The 20,242-nt window shown below is 48.5% G+C and overlaps 1 pseudogene; it reads right to left on the bottom strand.

Annotated features, from left to right (window-relative positions):
- Nucleotides 1-20,242, bottom strand: part of LOC141157342 (inter-alpha-trypsin inhibitor heavy chain H3-like) — a 244,816-nt pseudogene that overhangs the window by 203,502 nt on the left and 21,072 nt on the right.

The following is a 20,242-nucleotide window of genomic DNA, read 5'->3' as shown; positions in this document are numbered from 1 at the left end:
TTCCCTTTATCTCTAAACTCCTGGAACGTCTGGTCCACTCCCGTCTAATCCGCTATCTCTCAGACAACTCTCTTCTTGACCCTTTACAATCTGGTTTTCGCTCTTTACATTCTACTGAAACTGCCCTCACTAAAGTCTCTAATGATCTACTGACAGCTAAATCTAATGGTCACTGCTCCCTGCTGATTCTCCTGGATCTCTCAGCAGCATTCGACACTGTGGATCACCAGCTCCTCCTCACTATGCTCCACACTATTGGCCTCAAGGACACTGTTCTCTCCTGGTTATCCTCCTATCTCTCTGACCGCTCCTTCTCTGTGTCTTTTGCCGGCTCCTCCTCCTCTCTCCTTCCCCTTACTGTCGGGGTTCCTCAAGGATCAGTCCTAGGCCCCCTTCTTTTCTCCTTACACACCGCTCCCATTGGACAAACAATCAGCACCATCTCTATGCTGATGACACCCAATTATACACCTCTGCTCCAGACATCACCCCTGCATTACTACAAAAGACCAGTGATTGTCTTTCTGCTGTGTCTAACATTATGTCCTCCCTCTGTCTAAAACTGAATCTGTCAAAAACTGAACTACTCGTATTTCCTCCCTCCACTAACCTACCTGTGCCCGATATTGCCATTTCCGTTTGTGGCTCAACCATTACTCCCCAGCAACATGCCCGCTGTCTTGGGGTTATTTTTGATTCAGATCTTTCCTTCACTCCTCACATCAAATAACTCGCTCGTTAATGTCATCTACACCTCAAAAACATCTCAAGAATCAGGACTTTTCTCACCTTTGACTCGGCAAAAACTCTTACTGTAGCTCTTATTCATTCTCGTCTGGACTACTGCAACTCTCTAGTTATCAGTCTCCCTCTTACTAAACTCTCCCCTCTCCAATCCGTCCTTAACGCAGCAGCCAGGATCATATTCCTCACCAACCGCTACACCGATGCCTCTTCCCTGTGCCAGTCATTGCATTGGTTACCCATCCAATATAGAGTTCAATTTAAACTTATCACGCTTACCCACAAAGCGCTCCATGCTTCAGTACCCGCCTACATCTCCTCCCTTGTCTCAGTCTACCACCCTACACGTGCCCTCCGTTCTGCCAGTGACTTAAAACTAAAATCCTCCATAATCCAAACTTCCTACTCCCGTCTCGAAGATTTACCTTTTCGTATTTGATAAACTAAAGGCAACACATGAGAGTAGCACAATAAGTGAGACAGTAATGTGCCAGATTTCATTCTACCTAGTGCATTGACACAGCTTTACTACTTATGTGTACAAGTATACAATTCATGCAATATTTTATTATCGGTTTGTGTAATATTATGGAAACTTTACCTGGAAGCTTTTAACAAGAGTTTTAGGCTGAACTCTGATGACCATTTCATACTTTCCAAGATGACGTTTCAGCATTTCTTCATACACCAGCTCAAAAGTAACTTTACTTTCTGGAGCCACATTAACGGATACAGTAAATTTCTCCATCTTTCTTCCAGAGGAGCTGCGTAAATCATCCACATGATTTAAATGTAATATCACATACCTATAATATTGCATAACCAACCTAATATTAATCTGTGGAGATAACAGATAGAACAGAAGGCCAAGCCATTATGGCAGCATCAGGATTGTCATCTGATGCCCAAATGTACCACCATTAATAAAATAGCTGATGACAATAGTGCTGCATAACTAAAGGGAAGGTGAACATTACCCTGGTATTCTCAACATATATTTTTAGTAAATCCGGTAGACTAATCTAGTATAGAACTGATCCATATATATTAAACACACAGATATATATTAAAGAAAACATCCTCTTTTGCCTCCACCATGCACCTTCCCTGGTGATAATTTGGTAATCCTGGCCAGCAACAAAGAGGTGTAGGAGAGGCTACTATGCTTGTATGTGGCTCTCTCTTTTAAAGTCTGGCTGGGGGGATCACTGATAATTTACATACTGTAATGAATATATGTCCACCTCTCCTATTTGTGGTCTGAGGTGTGATGGGGTCCACTAACTTTTTGCCCACGGTCCTCTACCATTATTAAAGAAAACCTCTCACCAGTTTTCTAGACCCTAAACTAACGTCATCTTTGTAGAGCATCTGAAATGTTGATTATGTCCATACCTTTGTATTATAAGTCCATTTTTTGAATGTTGATGTGAATGAGCTTTCAAGCACAGGGGGCTTGGCCTGCAACTACAGCTCTCTGGCCTCTCATCCCATTTCTCCTCCCACCGCCGGCCTCCTGTCAGTACTGATAGGTCTCTCCTCTGTGTGACTTGCTCCTCCACCCAAGATCTCACACAGGTGCTGTCATTCCCAGGGGTAGCGCGTGCACTGGTTGATAGTCCAGCTCTCGTAATTTCATCAGGACATTATGGCGCATGTTCAGCATCCGGGAATGATGGAGCCTAGGTAAGAGATTGAGTAGCAGAGGATGTCATAGAGAAGAGTGAACTGTCAGTTACTGATAGGTCTCTCCTGTCTGTGACCTGCTCCCCCTCCAAGATCTCACACAGATGCTGTCATTCCCAGGAGCAGCGCATGTGTAACGGGTCTGGGAGGCGGAACCTCTGAGCTACTATACAAGGGGGCAGTCCTTGTAAGGGAGCGGGTGGCGACCAGGGAAGACGGGCAGGAGGTCACAGCAGGTGACCGGGACAGTCTCTGAGTGAACGGGCTGGAGGTCACGGCAAGTGACCGGGGCAGTCTCTGGATGAACGGGCTGATGGTCACGGCAAGTGACCGGGGCAGTCTCTGGATGAACGGGCTGATGGTCACGGCAAGTGACCGGGGCAGTCTCTGGATGAACGGGCTGATGGTCACGGCAAATGACCGGGGCAGTCTCTGAATGAACGGGCAGATGGTCACGGCAAGTGACCGGGGCAGTCTCTGGATGAACGGGCAGATGGTCACGGCAAGTGACCGGGGCAGTCTCTAGATAAAGGGTTGGTACGACCTGTGGCGGCTGATGATAGACGTGAGCTCCCAGGTGAGCAGGCGAGAGTCTCTGGATGAACGGGTGGTCACAGCATGTGACGGTGGAGCCTCCAGGAAGACCAACAGACAGGCGGCAGATGAGCGCTCCCAGGTGAGCGGGCAGAAGTCTCTGGACAGGCGGGTGGTCACAGCACGTGACGGCAGAGCCTCCAGGTAGGCTAGCAGACAGGCAGCAGATGAGCGCTCCCAGGTGAGCGAGCAGGAGTCACTGGACAGGCAGGTGGTCACAGCACGTGACGGCGGAGTCTCCAGGTAGACTAGCAGGCAGGTAGCAGGTGTGTGCTCCCAGGTGAGCGGGCAAGCTGGTCCATAGACAGACTGACAGGAGTTGGAAGGCAGACCGTCGGACCTCGGGCAAGCAGGCAGGTGGCTGATGTGCGCTCCCAGGTGAGCGGGCAGGCTGGTCCTTAGACAGACTGACAGGAGTAGTAAGGCAGACCGTCGGACCTCAGACTAGCAGGCAGGTAGCAGATAATCAGGCAGGAAACTGGCAGGTAACTGGCAGGTAACTGGCAACGGGACCTGAGGGCTGAAGCAGAGTAGTGAACAGTGCAACAACATTGCTCGGGCACCTCCATTTTGGAGGAGGTGCCTTTTATATGGGAGGTCCTCCGGCAATTGGCCGGGGACACCTTAGGACGGCGCGCGCGGCCCCTTTAAGAGGGAGGGAGAGCGCGCGCGCGCGCCCTAAGCACAGTGGCCGGGAAGGAGCGCGCGCTGCCAGCAGAGCGGGAGGAGGATGCCGGGCACGGAGCAGAGAGGTGAGGGGAACAGCGTCCCTGCCTAGCAGAGGGCAGGGACGCCGGCGCTACAGTACCCCCCCCTTTAGGCCCCCCCCTTTTTAGGCCAGACAGAAATTTAGCTAGGATAAGAGGGGCATGGATGTTCTCCCGGGGCTCCCACGTTCTCTCCTCAGGACCAAACCCCCTCCAATCTACTAGAAAAAAGGTCTTTCCTCTTACCCTTTTGGTGGCAAGAATGTTCTCTACCTCAAACTCATCCTCAGCAGAAACCGGAGCAGGAGGCGTACCTGTAGACTTGGAAAAAGAGTTAAGTACCACAGGCTTGAGGAGAGATACATGGAAGGAGTTAGGGATCCGTAAGTTGGCCGGGAGTTTTAATTTATAGGCCACCGGGTTGATCTGACTGATGACCTCCAGAGGACCGATGAACCGAGGCCCTAACTTGTAAGAAGGTATCTTGAGTCGGACATATTTAGATGAGAGCCAGACTTTATCTCCAGGACGAAATTGTGGAGGATCCAGGCGTTTTTTGTCAGCGTGTCTTTTCATCCGTTCGGACGACTGAAGGAGTGCGGATCGGGTACTCTCCCAAATGGAGGAAAATTTGCTAACGAGAGATTCCGCAGCCGGGTTGTCCACAGAGGTGGAGACAGGAAAAGGAATCCGAGGATGCTGACCGAAGACTACAAAAAACGGGGATTTGGAGGAGGATTCGCTCTCGTGATTGTTATAGGAGAACTCGGCCCAAGGTAGGAGATCCACCCAGTCAGAATGATGGGCATTAACGAAGTGCCGGAGGTAACTGGTCAGGTTCTGATTGATCCGCTCCACTTGACCATTGGACTGTGGGTGGTAAGCGGAAGAGAAGTCCAGGGTGACGTCTAGCAGTTTACAAGTGGCTCTCCAGAAACGTGAGGTGAACTGTACCCCACGATCCGACACAATGTGGAGGGGCAGGCCATGAAGACGGAAGATGTGGCGGATAAAGTCTTTAGCCAGCTCGGGTACAGACGGGAGGCCAGGCAGGGGAATAAAGTGAGCCATCTTGGAAAAGCAGTCAGCGACCACCCAAATGACCGTACAACCGGCAGAGACGGGGAGATCAGTTATGAAGTCCATAGCAATATGCTGCCAGGGGGCAGCAGGCACAGGAAGCGGAAGAAGGCGACCGGCTGGCAGGTGTCTCGGGACTTTGTTGCGGGCGCAGGACACACAGGCAGAAACGAAGTCTATTACGTCCTTGTGCAGGGTAGGCCACCAGTAGTGCCGGGCAATAAGCTGGAGGGTCTTTTTCTGACCGGCGTGGCCAGCTAGTTTAGACGAGTGACCCCAGTGTAGGATCTTCTCCTGATCAGGTACTGATACGAACGTCTTACCGGGAGGGAGACGATTTAGACTCACGGGAGCCACCTGCATTACTCTGGCGGGATCGATGATATGTTTAGGTTCTTCCTCGAGATCGGACACCAGAAAGGATCGGGACAAGACATCTGCTTTGACGTTTTTGTCAGCCGGGCGAAAATGAAGAACAAAATCAAAGCGAGCAAAAAACAAGGACCACCGGGCTTGGCGCGGATTAAGTCTCTGGGCATGCTGGAGGTAAGCCAAGTTCTTGTGGTCAGTGTAAATTATTACCGGGTGAAGAGCCCCCTCGAGTAGGTAACGCCACTCCTCCAATGCCAGTTTGATGGCCAATAACTCCCGGTCTCCTATGGAATAGTTGCGCTCAGAAGAGGAGAAGAGTTTGGAGAAGAAGCCACAAGTTACCATTCTCCCGGAAGATGATTTTTGAGTAAGTACCGCTCCGGCTCCAGAGGAGGAGGCGTCAACTTCCAGGAAGAACTGCTTGTTGCCGTCCGGGCGATGCAGCACCGGGGCGGAAGAGAAGGCCTGTTTTAGGGAAAGAAAGGCCTCCTCTGCTTCGGGCGACCACTCTTTGGGATTAGTACCCTTACGGGTGAGCGCGGAAATTGGGGCAGTCCGGGAAGAGAAGTGTGGTATGAAGAGGCGGTAGTAGTTGGCGAAGCCCAGGAATCGCTGAATGGCCTTCAACCCCTCCGGTCGAGGCCATTTCTCGATGGCAGACAGTTTCTCTGGATCCATTCGTAGGCCGGTCTGAGAAATAATGTAGCCCAAAAACGGAAGCGAGGTCTGCTCAAAGAGGCACTTCTCGTATTTAGCGAAGAGGTGATTCTGCCTGAGCCTGAGCAGGACCTGACGAACGTCCCTCCGGTGAGTCTGGAGATCCGGAGAGAAGACCAAGATGTCGTCCAGGTACACCACTACGCAGGAGTAGAGAAGGTCCCGGAAGATGTCATTGACCAACTCTTGAAAGACGGCAGGAGCGTTACAGAGACCAAAGGGCATTACCAGATATTCATAGTGGCCGTCCCGGGTGTTGAATGCCGTCTTCCATTCATCCCCCTAACGGATACGAACCAGGTTGTACGCCCCACGGAGGTCCAGTTTGGTGAAGATTCTAGCCCCCCTCAGGCGATCAAATAACTCCGGAATGAGCGGAAGGGGGTACTTATTCTTCACCGTGATCTGGTTAAGGCCTCTATAGTCTATACAGGGACGGAGAGAGCCGTCCTTCTTTTTGACGAAAAAGAAGCCTGCTCCCGCCGGAGAGGTAGATTTCCGGATGAATCCCCTGGCCAGATTCTCCTCAATATATTCGGACATCGACCGGGTCTCAGCAGCGGATAAAGGATAAATACGCCCACGGGGAGGAGTAGTACCAGGTAACAGGTCGATAGGGCAGTCGTATGGTCTATGAGGAGGTATTGTCTCTGCTTCCTTTTTATTAAAGACATCAGCATAAGACCAATAAGGAATCGGAAGTCCAGGTAGATTAGCTGGGGTAGGAGAAGGACGGACGGGATGGACGGGAACCAGACAGGTCTTATGGCAGTCCTGTCCCCAGCGAAGGACTTCTCCGGTCTGCCAGTCAAGCACGGGTGCATGTCTCTGGAGCCAAGGTAGGCCTAGCAAGAGGGCGTGAGAGAGTCCAGGCAGAACATGAAAGGAGATGCTCTCAGAATGCAGCATTCCCACTTGCAGAGTTACGGATTCGGTGATGAGTTGGATGGGACGTGGTAAGAGGCCCCCATCCACAGCAGCGACAGATATTGGTACAGCCAGAGGTTTGGTGGGAATGCGGTATTTTTCTACCAGGGACTGTGAGATAAGATTCCCGGCCGCTCCAGAGTCAAGTTGGGCTAGTTCGAAATAACGATTCTCCCCGCAGATAATTGAGACTGACAGTAGCAGAGATGGAGAGGATTTATTCTTGTCTAGGTTGACCTCTCTGAGCGAACCTAGACACAGGCGTTTCCCGACCTCTCCGGGCAGGTACGGATCCGGTGCTCCTTACTGCCACAGTAGAAGCAGCTCCCTTCGGCACGGCGTAAGTCCTGACGGGTTTTGACCATCTTGGTCTGGTCGACCTGCATAGGCTCAGGAGAGTGTACCTGGGGAGAGACGGATGGAGTGACGGGTTTCTGAAAAGTAGGAGCTAGACGTGGAAACCTCCTCTCACGGGTGACCTCTTTGGCACGCTCCTGGAACCGTAGGTCAATCCGGGTGGCAAGAGTTATTAGGTCATCGAGAGTGGTAGGAATGTCCCGACCGGCAAGTTCATCTTTAATACGGCCGGACAGACCCTCCCAGAAGACGGATACCAGAGCGTCGTTATCCCAGGCCAGCTCCGAGGCAAGGGTACGGAACCGTATGGCATATTGGCCCACGGTGAGACTTCCCTGACGGAGGCGTAGCAGAGATGATGCGGATGAGGTCTTCCGTCCGGGTTCGTCGAAGACTTTCCGGAAAGCCGTGAGAAAGGCAGGCAAGTCGGACACCAGGGGGTCTCCTCTCTCCCATAGAGGATTTAGCCAGGCCAGGGCCTCCCCGGTGAGATGGGACATGATGAATGCAATTTTGGCCCGGTCGGAGTTAAACTGGTGGGACAATAGTTCAAAGTGCAGGGTGCACTGATTTATGAAGCCCCGAGCCTGGGCGGAGTCGCCTCCGAAGCGAGGAGGTGCAGAAAGCCGGGGTCCGGGGTAGGATACCATGGTATTAGTGGGCAGCGGGGCTGCCGGATTGCGAGACATGGCACTGGCGGAGGTTGCTGGTGGAGCAGTCAGAGTGTCCAGGCGAGTATTGACATTCCGCAGGTGACCCAGGATGGACTCCTGTTGGGACCTTTGACGGGACAGTTCATGACACAGGTCCGAGAGCGAGGGAGCTTGGGTGCCACCGGGTTCCATGGCCCGAGCAAACTGTAATGGGTCTGGGAGGCAGAACCTCTGAGCTACTATACAAGGGGGCAGTCCTTGTAAGGGAGCGGGTGGCGACCAGGGAAGACGGGCAGGAGGTCACAGCAGGTGACCGGGACAGTCTCTGAGTGAACGGGCTGGAGGTCTCGGCAAGTGACCGGGGCAGTCTCTGGATGAACGGGCTGATGGTCACGGCAAGTGACCGGGGCAGTCTCTGAATGAACGGGCAGATGGTCACGGCAAGTGACCGGGGCAGTCTCTGGATGAACGGGCAGATGGTCACGGCAAGTGACCGGGGCAGTCTCTAGATAAAGGGTTGGTACGACCTGTGGCGGCTGATGATAGACGTGAGCTCCCAGGTGAGCAGGCGAGAGTCTCTGGATGAACGGGTGGTCACAGCATGTGACGGTGGAGCCTCCAGGAAGACCAACAGACAGGCGGCAGATGAGCGCTCCCAGGTGAGCGGGCAGAAGTCTCTGGACAGGCGGGTGGTCACAGCACGTGACGGCAGAGCCTCCAGGTAGGCTAGCAGACAGGCAGCAGATGAGCGCTCCCAGGTGAGCGAGCAGGAGTCACTGGACAGGCAGGTGGTCACAGCACGTGACGGCGGAGTCTCCAGGTAGACTAGCAGGCAGGTAGCAGGTGTGTGCTCCCAGGTGAGCGGGCAAGCTGGTCCATAGACAGACTGACAGGAGTTGGAAGGCAGACCGTCGGACCTCGGGCAAGCAGGCAGGTGGCTGATGTGCGCTCCCAGGTGAGCGGGCAGGCTGGTCCTTAGACAGACTGACAGGAGTAGTAAGGCAGACCGTCGGACCTCAGACTAGCAGGCAGGTAGCAGATAATCAGGCAGGAAACTGGCAGGTAACTGGCAGGTAACTGGCAACGGGACCTGAGGGCTGAAGCAGAGTAGTGAACAGTGCAACAACATTGCTCGGGCACCTCCATTTTGGAGGAGGTGCCTTTTATATGGGAGGTCCTCCGGCAATTGGCCGGGGACACCTTAGGACGGCGCGCGCGGCCCCTTTAAGAGGGAGGGAGAGTGCGCGCGCCCTAAGCACAGTGGCCGGGAAGGAGCGCGCGCTGCCAGCAGAGCGGGAGGAGGACGCCGGGCACGGAGCAGAGAGGTGAGGGGAACAGCGTCCCTGCCTAGCAGAGGGCAGGGACGCCGGCGCTACAGCATGCACTGGTTGATAGTCCAGTTCTCGTAATTTCATCAGCACATTATGGCGAGAGATCGGGCAGCAGAGCAGGTCACAGAGAAGAGTGAACTGTCAGTTACTGACAAGAGGAAGGAGAAAGAAACTGGGGAGCTATAAGTGCAGGGCCAAGACCCCTGTACTTGCAAGGTCATTGGGAAACGGACTTATAATACAAACATATGGAAGTCACCAGCATTTCAGAAACTTTACATAGAGGACGTTAGTTTAGAGTCTGAAAACATGCTGACAGGTTCCCTTTATTCCAGCCTTGCTGCAAGCTGTGATTCTCTAATTTGACACTACAACTGCCAGCTTGAACTGATGGCCTGTGACAGTTTCAAACTGCGATAGAAGGTTTTCGTCATGGTACAAAGAAGTGACCTCGAGAAATAGTGTCGGACTGGAGTGCCAAGTGCCCACCAGTAGCCAACTCCTGGGCCACACTTTTCAATCAGATCATTTTTTATTGTGAAAGATATTAAAATACATTCACATTTTAATTTGTTTTTAGAAGAAACAATCAAAACTAAATAAAAGAAACACAAAGAAAAAAACATAAGTCAACCAAATAGGGGCGACACTTTTCAGCTACATGCAAATGTGACTTTATCCTCAATCACAAATTTATACAGCAATAAAATGGGTTGATTGTTGAATAAAAAAGATGCTGCCTTTGTTTGTACATAGTGAATAATGTATATAGTGCTAAGTACAGCTCAAATATGAGGGTGGTGGCCCACCAGATGATTCTCCTGTTCTCCTGTGGGCCAGTCCAAGCCTGCCCAAGAGTCTCCAAGATGCTGAACCTACATGGGCTCACTGGAATTACCCATCCTTGGTATATTTGCCTGAACCACTTGATTTTAGCTTTGTGATACTGCATCATTTTCTGATGGACTGTTTGGTATAGTGTATACTGTTTAGTATTAGTCCTGCTGGAGGTTGTTTTGCTACCATGCAGGGGCTATTTGACTACACCAAAGTCAGGGCCTGTGTTTTGTACTTTTTATGGATACTCTGGAATAAGACATCAGATTGCAGATATCAAGGTATCATTTTGTTCAGCTTCCTATGACCTACATGCCCATATAGACGGCTTAGGAGGGTTGATCCTACTAACATATGCCCTTTAACTAGTTTTTTTCCCAAACTACTCAGAAAGATGTAACTTTTGTCTAATGAATATTGAAATGCAATACATTAAAAATGAATGCACACTGTATAATAGTGAGAATTACCTGACCAGTCCGGCTGTTTGGCCCCTGGATACGGCTTTTTCATACTGTTTCTTTGCAGCTTCCTTTTCCTTAATCACTCCTGGATATGATACGCCATCTATTATCCTACAAATAGATATTGTGTTTAAACATAGCCATTGCCCGTTTCTACTAAAACAATATAACACCTACAATACATGCAACTTTTAAATCAAGTCATAGCAATAATAAACATAAGTCACAGCAAGGAGCCGAGTTCTCCTGAAATGCATTTAGGCCAAATACTATTGTTTTTTTTAACTTTGTTTCAATTTACATGTTTTAAGGCTTTATTTATAATATTGCAAACAAGCATCAAGAACATGACATAAATGAACCATCCATTAACATTAATCTGTCAGCAGGTTTTTGCTATGTAATCTGAGAGCAGCGTGATGTAGGGGCCGAGACACAGATTTCAAAGATATGTCACTTATTAGGCTGTGTGCTGTTGTTTCTATACAATGAGTGATTTATCACCAGGAGATTATCACTGCCTGGACTATAGCTCGCATGAGCCTTGGTCTGACCACACCCCCTCCTCTGATAAGCAGCTCACTGTATATAGACAGTTTATATAAAGAGCCTGGTGTGGGTGGGGGCAGCGTTCTCTGCTGCATACTTCACCTAGAAACTCTGATTGCGTCAGAACGGCTGCACCCAGTAAACTAAGTGATACATCGCTGGAATGAGGGTCTTTTTCCTACTTTATGCTGCTCTTAGATGAGGGAACAGAAACCTGGTGACAGATTCCCTTTAAGACAAAATTCACACAAAAAGAGTACTGTACCATTGATCTGGGTGATAACAACAGGAAAATACAGATTGACAAAGTATATTGATATAAGATGAAACAAAGAATTTGGAGACTTCCGGGGGAATTTTTTTTTTTCATTAATATATGTATTTTTGGCTAAAAATAATTTCATGAACCATTTTGCACCGTTTGGCTTTTAAGGCTTCTCATTTTCCTGCTCAGTGCTTTCTGCAGAATGCAGTTAATTAAGGATGTCAGTGAAATCGTTCTGATGGGGAGTTTGTAACTCTTTTATCTGTATTTTACAAAGCTCAGCTGATGAGTGATCACAGAGATGAACTTTCACATGATTATAAATCAGCTGAGAAGCTTGGTAAACTCCTCTTCGGAACAAACCCACTGACAGATTCTTAGTTCACTCTTTGTGCAGCCAACAATTTTTTGTCATATATAAAATTGCACTGGAATTTATTGTTCTTTAAAATAAATACAAATAATAAATTATGCATAGGGGATATATTTGTTAATTCTAACCAGAGCACCGGAGCAGGATTGTCAGTAATCTTCCACGTCTTAATAACCATCTTATCATAAGAGCCCAGTATAACATTGTCAAATTTGTGGATGAAATACTGTTCTTCCAATTGAACGCAAAAGTGAAGGTTGCATCTGATCTTCAGCCGCTGATTGGCTGCAGGTATTACAGTTGTGCTCAAAAGTTGACATACCCTGGCAGAATTCTTCCTTTCTTGGCCTTGTTTCAGAGAATATGAAAGATAACAAAAAAGCTTTTTCTCCACTCATGGTTATTGGTTGGGTGAAGCCATTTATTGTCAAACTACTGTGTTTTCTCTCTTTATATCTTAATGACAACCAAAAGCATCCAAATGACCCTGATCAAAAGTTCACATACCCCAGTTCTTAATACCATGTATTGCCCCCTCTAACATCAATGACAGCTTGAAGTCTTTTGTGGTAGTTGTGGATGAGGTTCTTTCATTTGTCAGATGATAAAGCTGCCCATTCTTCTTGCCAAAAACCTCCAGTTCCTGTAAATTCCTGGGCTGTCTAGTATGAACTGCATGTGACGCGCCCCCTGGGCCAGTGTTGTTGGGGATACCCGGAGCCGGATCAGATGGGGGTTGTAGTCTCCGAGTGGCTGTGACCCGGTCCGTGCCCAGGGTGTCAAGCTCAGTGTGTGGCAGTCCTTACTGATGTTACTAAAGTTCTTTATGTCGACTACGCCACCCGTTGAATTGCGGTCACTACGGCCGCCGCTGCAGCAGGGTCCGCTGAGGCTGATGGTGTTTGTGCAGCTTAGGTGGTATAACCCCCAACGGGAAGGGTATAGCCTCAGGGGGTCAGGTGCAGAGGATGGTGGTTGTGGAAGTGCAGTGAAGATGGTAATGAGAGTCAGAGTCGGGTTGTGCAGTTCAGGGTTCTTTACTTACTGCTGTTCTTGTACCGGTCACTCTGGCCTTGAGTGACCACCCGAGCCGTGCTGCGTCCACCAGGTCCTGGACTCGGCCAACCCCCAAGTAGTTCTGGAGCGTGGTTCTGAGCTCCCTTTCTGTCCTGTCCTCGTCTCTGGCCTTCCCCACCAGGGATCCACCTATGTCCGGCTCCCTCGGGCCTCTTGTTGGCGAACCCTTGCCTCTGGGTTCCCTGACCCTATGCGTGGTCTGCCTTCCGGGTGGATATAGTGGGTGGCCGTGGCAGATCAATCCTGCCCACGACCTCCGGTTCCTGGCTAAGGTGTGCTGTAGCCTCTGCCAGCTTGGGATCCGGTACCCTGTTGCCAACTCTTCACCCTGTGGTTGTATTTGGGCTCTCAGAGTTCCTTCTTTCTCCCCCTCTGGGTCTTTCTTTCTCTCCTCTCTCACTCTGGGCCTGGGGCTGCTCTGCTCCTCTGCTCTCTTCCTCTGCAAAGACTGACTGACTGTCTTCTCACAGACTGACCCTGATCTTAGATGGTTCCCACCTTTTATACTCCCTCTATGTGTGAGCTCAGGTGACCAGCACCCAATGAGCTCCTAGCACTACCCAGACTGCTCCCCCTATCTGCCCCTACACTACTGGGATGGTCCACCCCCCTCCCACTCCAGCCAAGGACAGACTCGGTCGTACCTGCACATTTCTAAGTGGGAGTACCGTTGGTCTGCCCTCCGGAAATGGGATGTGTGTAGTGCATGCAGCCTTCTGAGCTCAGCTCCACACTCCATCCTTACCCGGGAGTGGAATATCACACCTCTGGATTGAGGTGCAATACCCCTGTAGCAGCCGAATCCTCAGGGTGCTACACATGCTTGCGATCTCTCCAGAGTGGCTCAATGATGTTGAGGTCAGGAGATTGAGATGGCCACTCCAGAACCTTCTCTTTGTTCCGCTGTAGCCAAAGACAGGTCCACTTGGCCTTGTGTTTTGGATCGTTGTCATGTTGGAACGTCCAAGTACGTCCCATGCGTAGCTTCCGGGCTGATGCGTGAAAATTTGCCTCCAATATTTGCTGATAAGGTGCTGCATTCATCTTTCCTTCAACTTTTACCAAGTTTCCTGCGCCTTCGTAGCTTACACATCTCCAAAACATCAGCGATCCACCTCCGTGCTTTACTGTAGGAATGATGTTCCTTTCATGATAGGCCTTGTTGACCTCTCTCCAAATGTAATGTTTATGGTTGTAGCCAAAAAGTTCAATTTTGGTCTCATCACTCCAAATTACCTTGTTCCAGAAGTTTTGAGGCTTGTCTCTGTGCATTCGGCGTATTGCAGGTGAGATACTTTGTGGCATATGTGGCTTGACATATGGCTTTCTTCTGGTGACTCGACCATGCAGCCCATTTTTCTTCAAGTGCTTCCTTATTGTGCCTCTTGAAACAGCCACACCGCTAGTTTTCAGAGAGTCCTGAATTTCAGCTGATGTTATTTGTGGGTTTTTCTTTGCATCACGAACAATTTTTCTGACAGTTGTGGCTGAAATTTTTGTTGGTCTACCTGACCATGGTTTGGTTTTTACAGAGCCCCTGATTTTCCATTTGTTAATCACAGTTTGAACGCTGCTGACTGGCATGATCAATTCCTTGGATATCTTTTTGTATCCCTTTCTTGTGTTATACAGTTCAACTACCTTTTCCCATAGATCCGTTGACAATTCTTTTGCTTTCCCCATGACTCACAATCCACAAACGTCAGTGGCTGGATGAAAGATGCAAGAGTCTGTCTGGATCCCAGAAAATCTCTCAGCTTTTATGCACACACACTGATTACAAGCAAACAGGTCACAGGTGAGGATGTTACCTTTAGTAGCCATTCCAACCCATTTGTGTCAAATTCTGTGCATGTTATCAGGCCAAAATCACCTGGGTATGTGAACTTTTGATTAGGGTCATTGGGATATGTTTGGTTGTCACTAAGATTTAAAAAGAGAAACCACAGTAGTTTGACAATAAATAGATTCACCCAACCAATAACCATGAGTGGAGAAAAAGTTTTTTTGGTACCATTCAGATTCTCTGAAACAAGGCCAAGAAAGGAACAATTCTGCCAGGGTACGTAAACTTTTGAGCACAACTGTATGTCACATTGTCTATTAATTAACAAACTGTCAAACTGCGTTGCCAGCTCAATGTCAGATTATCTTATATTTTATAAAATAATGGGCTATTGCATATTTAACACATTCATTATTTCTTCTATTAAATCAGCTTATCTCTACACTCCCACAACAGTTGTGCCCACATAATAACAGTGACGTACATGTATGTGAATTTTACAAGAAAGGATTACTATAGCCCTGGGGCGTCCAATACCACTTCCAGTCTTAGGACAGGATCGTCTCTCTAATAATAATAAATACAACTTCAAACTTGTTACTATGAGACAAAATTGTGAGGATTCTCTAAGAATATTTCTACTTATTGTAAGGAAGCAGAAAACTTTTTGGGCTGAGTAGATGTACGTCAGCCTTGTTTCTTTCCCTGCAATGGGGACTTAGGGCAGAGGTTCTGCTTAAAGTTCTGGACCCTGAAACAAAGGCTATAACAAAGTCTGGTGGGTCGAAACGTTATTTGTTATTTCCTGCACCCGTCTATATTTGTGCAAATGTGCAATCACTACTTATATAAATAAACTTTGTTGCATTGAAAATCAATAACCAAGAGTGTACGGTGAATCTCTACCTATTGATTGTGTGGCTATACCCCACCTCACCAGCACCTCGCTCACTCTGCAGAATGCACGCCAACTTTCTATAGATAAATATCATGCCGATTGACAGCCGGCTCCCTGCAGTATAACTGCGGTGAGTTGTCTATCAATCAGCATGATGTCGGCGGTCACGCCCCGTTGACATTGTGGCCCAGAAGAGGATGAGCTGCTCTGTTGATGTTGAGAAGCTGAATTGTCGGCAGGAGTTTTTATGTCCATAGAGAAAAAAAATAGTCCTGGATAAACTTTTTAAAGGGGTCCTATGACCTAGATGCATTTGCAACCTTTGCACTTCCTGTAGTTATGCCCCTGACTCTGGGTACCAGTGAGCGCTTTACTAGCCATAAATGTAATCCTTCCACTTGTACCTTTGTTCTACTTACATGGTGAAATTAGTTATAAAAGCTGTTTTTGGTAAATCCACATCAAAGTTGGCTTCTTTTGATACGTTGGCCCTATTAACAGCTCTGCTTGTGATGACATTATGGGCAAAGCGAGATGTCACCAGACTGCTGATGTCTATGCTGTAGACTTCGATATCAATCAGCAGCTGAATGGAGTAACACAGAATAATAAAATAGGTTATTATAGTATCAGAAATGTATATAGTCTTGGATCTTTTGATGTAAGTAGCAGAAGTAGGAGAAAAGCAAGCTCATCAAGGCATAGGTGGACGATCCTGTGCGGCATCAGGAGATTAGCAGGAAAAAGGAGGAGAAAACCCAGCAATCTTTAGTGGAAAAAAATAGATGTATAAGTAAAAACACCTTTATTAGCAGAAAAAAATGCATTAAAAAAAGTCAGCACATGGAGAGGAGAGCAAAACAGATGCGTTTCGAACACAGTAAGTGTTCTTACTCACAGCTAAAGCTAAGAACATTTATTGTGTTCGAAATGCGTTCATTTTTTTCTCCTCTCTATGTGCTGACTTTTTTTATAGGATTTTTTCTGCTAATAAAGATGTTTTTACTTATATATTTATTTTTTTCCACTAAACAGTGCTGGATTTTCTCATCCTTTTTTGCATTATCGAACTGTGTTCAATTCAGCCGTAGAGTCTTCAGAGCCACAGGTCCTGGAGTTGCTGAGGGCCACTACAGTCAGACTCCCAGTGATTGGAAAGTTGTCCCCAACCCCTCAGATAAGTGGCATACCTTTCAAACTTGAGAATATCCATTTAACGTCATAGGTAAAATAAGGTATCAGAAATACAGGATCCCATGAACTGGCCAGTAAAATAATCCATTCTATGAAGGACACAAAAAGCGCCAAACTAGCCCCATTGTCTACTATCGTGTCTGTTTGGTTACTGTTAGGTTGCAGGTCCTCAAAACTCACGGTCAGCTGATCTTTGGTACATTTTTTAATTTTACTTCAAGAGTCTCATATAATGTAAAATGGCACTCTACACGGCAATGTCAAGCCTAATAATAAATTAGTGACTTTGTGTCTAAGTGGTTTTATATGTTGCTTCTAGCACATTTGGAAATATTAAGTAGTCAACCCATGTAACTCTTTGGGGCTCCATGATGTAAATGTCATAGAGTGCCTTGCTTCAAGGATCCATTAAATACACTTATATCAAGAGGACCGCAGCACTGATTGACAGCCATGTGACGCGCCCCCTGGGCCGTGGGGTACTCGGTGCCGGGCTGGTCGTTACTAGGGGAAATGTCACAGTGGCGGTGACCCGGTCCGTGACCCAGGGCGGTCAATAAAAGGGGAAATTTACAGGGGATTTATGGTTTTTATATACAGTTTGTGACGCCATCTGTGGTATGCGGCTATTTGGAGCCACAGCTGCGGTGCAGTACCTCTGGAGCAGTTGTTAGTGCAGCAGGGTTGGTTCAGCTCTCCACAAGCAGAGCTCAGCTCCAGGGCAGTAAGTAGTGATTTTTATAGATGTTGCTGTGCGGTGTAGTGCAGAGGATGGCGCAGTTAATAATCAGTCCACAACTTAATGGCGGTTTCCTCTCCTCTTTACTTGCGGTGTTTAGGCAGACCGGGGCATGGGTACTAGCTGGTAGTAGAGGTCCGGGCAGCCTGGAAGCAAGTTGGGGGATCCACCTAGCCAGGTGGAGTTGTAGGCCTTCCCTTTGCGCTACCTCTTTGGCCCTGCTGCGAATAGCTATGCTGCGGCCCTTGTCCCTGAGTAAAATGTCTTTGTGCTCACCCATACGGCAGACAGCTCGGGCCTTCCTGGGGTGTCGCTCCCACGTGGCGGTGCTGGGTCCTATCGTGCTGCTGAGCCTCCGGGCGTCTTCTGCTGGGCTTTCGGTGCCCCACAGCCTCGGACTCCGGTGTCCGGTTCTTCTGCACTTTCCTCTGGGGTGAACTGCTGTGCAGCTCCACTCCCTAGGTCTTTCCTCGTCGACGTCCTGACTTCAACTCCTCTCTGCTCTCCTCACACTAACTAACCCCGCCTCCAGATCCAGTTGCTAAGCTTGCTGGTCTGGAGCCAGGAAAGTGTTGCATGCTAGCAAAAGCTGATTAGGGTGACGAGCCCCCTGGGCCGTGTGTGCACGTGTGTGGGTTACCGGGAGCCGGGTCTCTGGGGGTTGTAGTCTCCGTGGCGGTGACCCGGTCCCGTGGCTCAGGGTGGCCGTCTTTTATAGGGTTTTTATGATTTAATGTCCGACTACGCCACCCGTGGATTGCAGCTATTATGAACCTCTGCTGCAAGGCAGTCCACTGAGGCTGATGGTGTGTGCAGCTGAGATAGTATAACTCCCTACGGGAAGAGTATAGCCCCAGGGCAGTGTAGTAGAATGCTGGGAGTGATGGTGCACGGGTGAAGCAGGAACGACTCAGAGTCTTTGCAGTGCAGTTCAGGGTCTTTACTGATGATGATAAGGCAGACCCTCCCAGGAGTACTGGCTAGCATAAGAGGCCTGGTCAGTCTGTGAACAAACAGGTGTTCCCCTGGCCAGGTGGAGTTGTAGGCCTCCCCGTCTGTCTGCACTCTTCCTGGCTACCTTGCTGTAAGCGATTGGAAGTAGCCCACGTCCCTGAGTATACCGTGTGGTGCTCACCCATATGGCTGGTGACTTGGACCCTCTGGTAGCTTCCGCTCCTCGATGGCGGTACCGGTCCCTTGTGTGTGTGACTGAGCCTCCAGGCTTCCTATGGCCAGAGGACCTGAAATCCCCTGCCGGCTGGTTTCTGCTGCTGGATATATAAGTCCTCACAGCCTCGGACTCCGTCGTCCGGTCATAGTGTCTTCAGCCAGGACGAGCAATATCTGCTTCCAGTCCCTGGCACTCAGCTCCTGCTCCTACAGAGCTCCTAGCTGTTGCTTTCCCTGTGTCTGGAACTTCACTCTCCCTCTGCTTTCTCCTCTAACCCCACCCCAGATCCAGTTTATATAGGGCAGATTCCTCCCCTATCTGGTCTGGGACAGGAGGTGTTGCATGTTCAAGGGCTCCTGACCAGGGAACCTCCCACTTGCTCTCAGACGTGATATTTCTATCACTGTGGCAACCAGACCCCTGGGGTGCCACAAGGGGACCCCTCCTTGCTTCCAGGCATGGCATCACCTCTTGTGAAGGAGGCAATGCCACTGTGGCAACCGGACTCCTGGGGTGCCACACATGCACCTACAGTAAGGGTTGAAATCAGAGAAACCTTAGATCCTAGATTAAACCCTCCCAAAAAACTCACCACACTAATAACACAATCACTGCAAAATCAAAAACGTTTTAATATACCCTAAATTTAAATTCCTCATCATCTACAAGATTGTTTTTACTGTCTGTAATGTGCCCACGATGCAGAAATGCTCCAGATTTTTTCCTGAGCGTTTCTGCATCTCCCTGGCAGAAAAAACGCATGCGGATTGTACATGCGGATTGTACATGCGGATTGTACATGTGTTTTTCCTGCCAGGGACAAGCGGAAGTGGAGCGTTCTTCACATGCATTTCCGCATGCGGGTTGTCAAGCACTTTCCAAACGATTTTAGCATCACTTGGAAAGTGCTTGACAACTTGATCACACTATATAAATGCATGCAACCGGATTTTTCCGCAATGATAATCCGCAGCGGAAATTTCCGCAGCATGTGCACAGCAGATGCGGATTATCATTGTGGAACATGGCAGACCTTCTATCAAGCGTTTTTTAAGCGTTTCTGCAGCGGAATTGCCGCTGCGGAAACGCTTAAAAAACGCATAGTGGGCACACAGCCTACAGTTATATGAAAAAGTTTGGGCACCCCTATTAATCTTAAGCTTAATGTTTTATAAAAATTGGTGTTTTTGCAACAGCTATTTCAGTTTGATATATGTAATAACTGTTGGACACAGTAATGTTTCTGCCTTGAAATGAGGTTTATTGTACTAACAGAAAATGTGCAATCTGCATTCAAACAAAATTTGACAGGTGCATAAGTATGGGCACCTCACCAGAAAAGTGACATTAATATTTAGTAGATCCTCCTTTTGCAAAAATAACAGCCTCTAGTTGCTTCCTGTAGCTTTTAATGATTTCCTGGATCCTGGATGAAGGTATTTTTGACCATTCCTCTTTACAAAACAATTCCAGTTCAGTTAAGTTTGATGGTCGCTGAGCATGGACAGCCCTCTTCAAATGATCCCACAGATGTTCAATGATATTCAGGTCTGGGGACTGGGATGGCCATTCCAGAACATTGTAATTGTTCCTCTGCATGAATGCCTGAGTAGATTTGGAGCAGTTGTTTGGATCATTGTCTTGCTGAAAGATCCATCCCCTACGTAAGTTCAACTTTGTCACTGATTCTTGAACATTATTGTCAAGAATCTGCTGATACT

The sequence above is a fragment of the Phyllobates terribilis genome, unplaced genomic scaffold (genome assembly GCF_046119375.1).
Source record: "Phyllobates terribilis strain yellow unplaced genomic scaffold, ASM4611937v1 Scaffold_8__6_contigs__length_399053987, whole genome shotgun sequence".
NCBI lineage: Eukaryota > Metazoa > Chordata > Amphibia > Anura > Dendrobatidae > Phyllobates > Phyllobates terribilis.
Note: the sequence above shows the minus strand (reverse complement) of the source record. Positions and strands in the feature narration are given on the sequence as shown.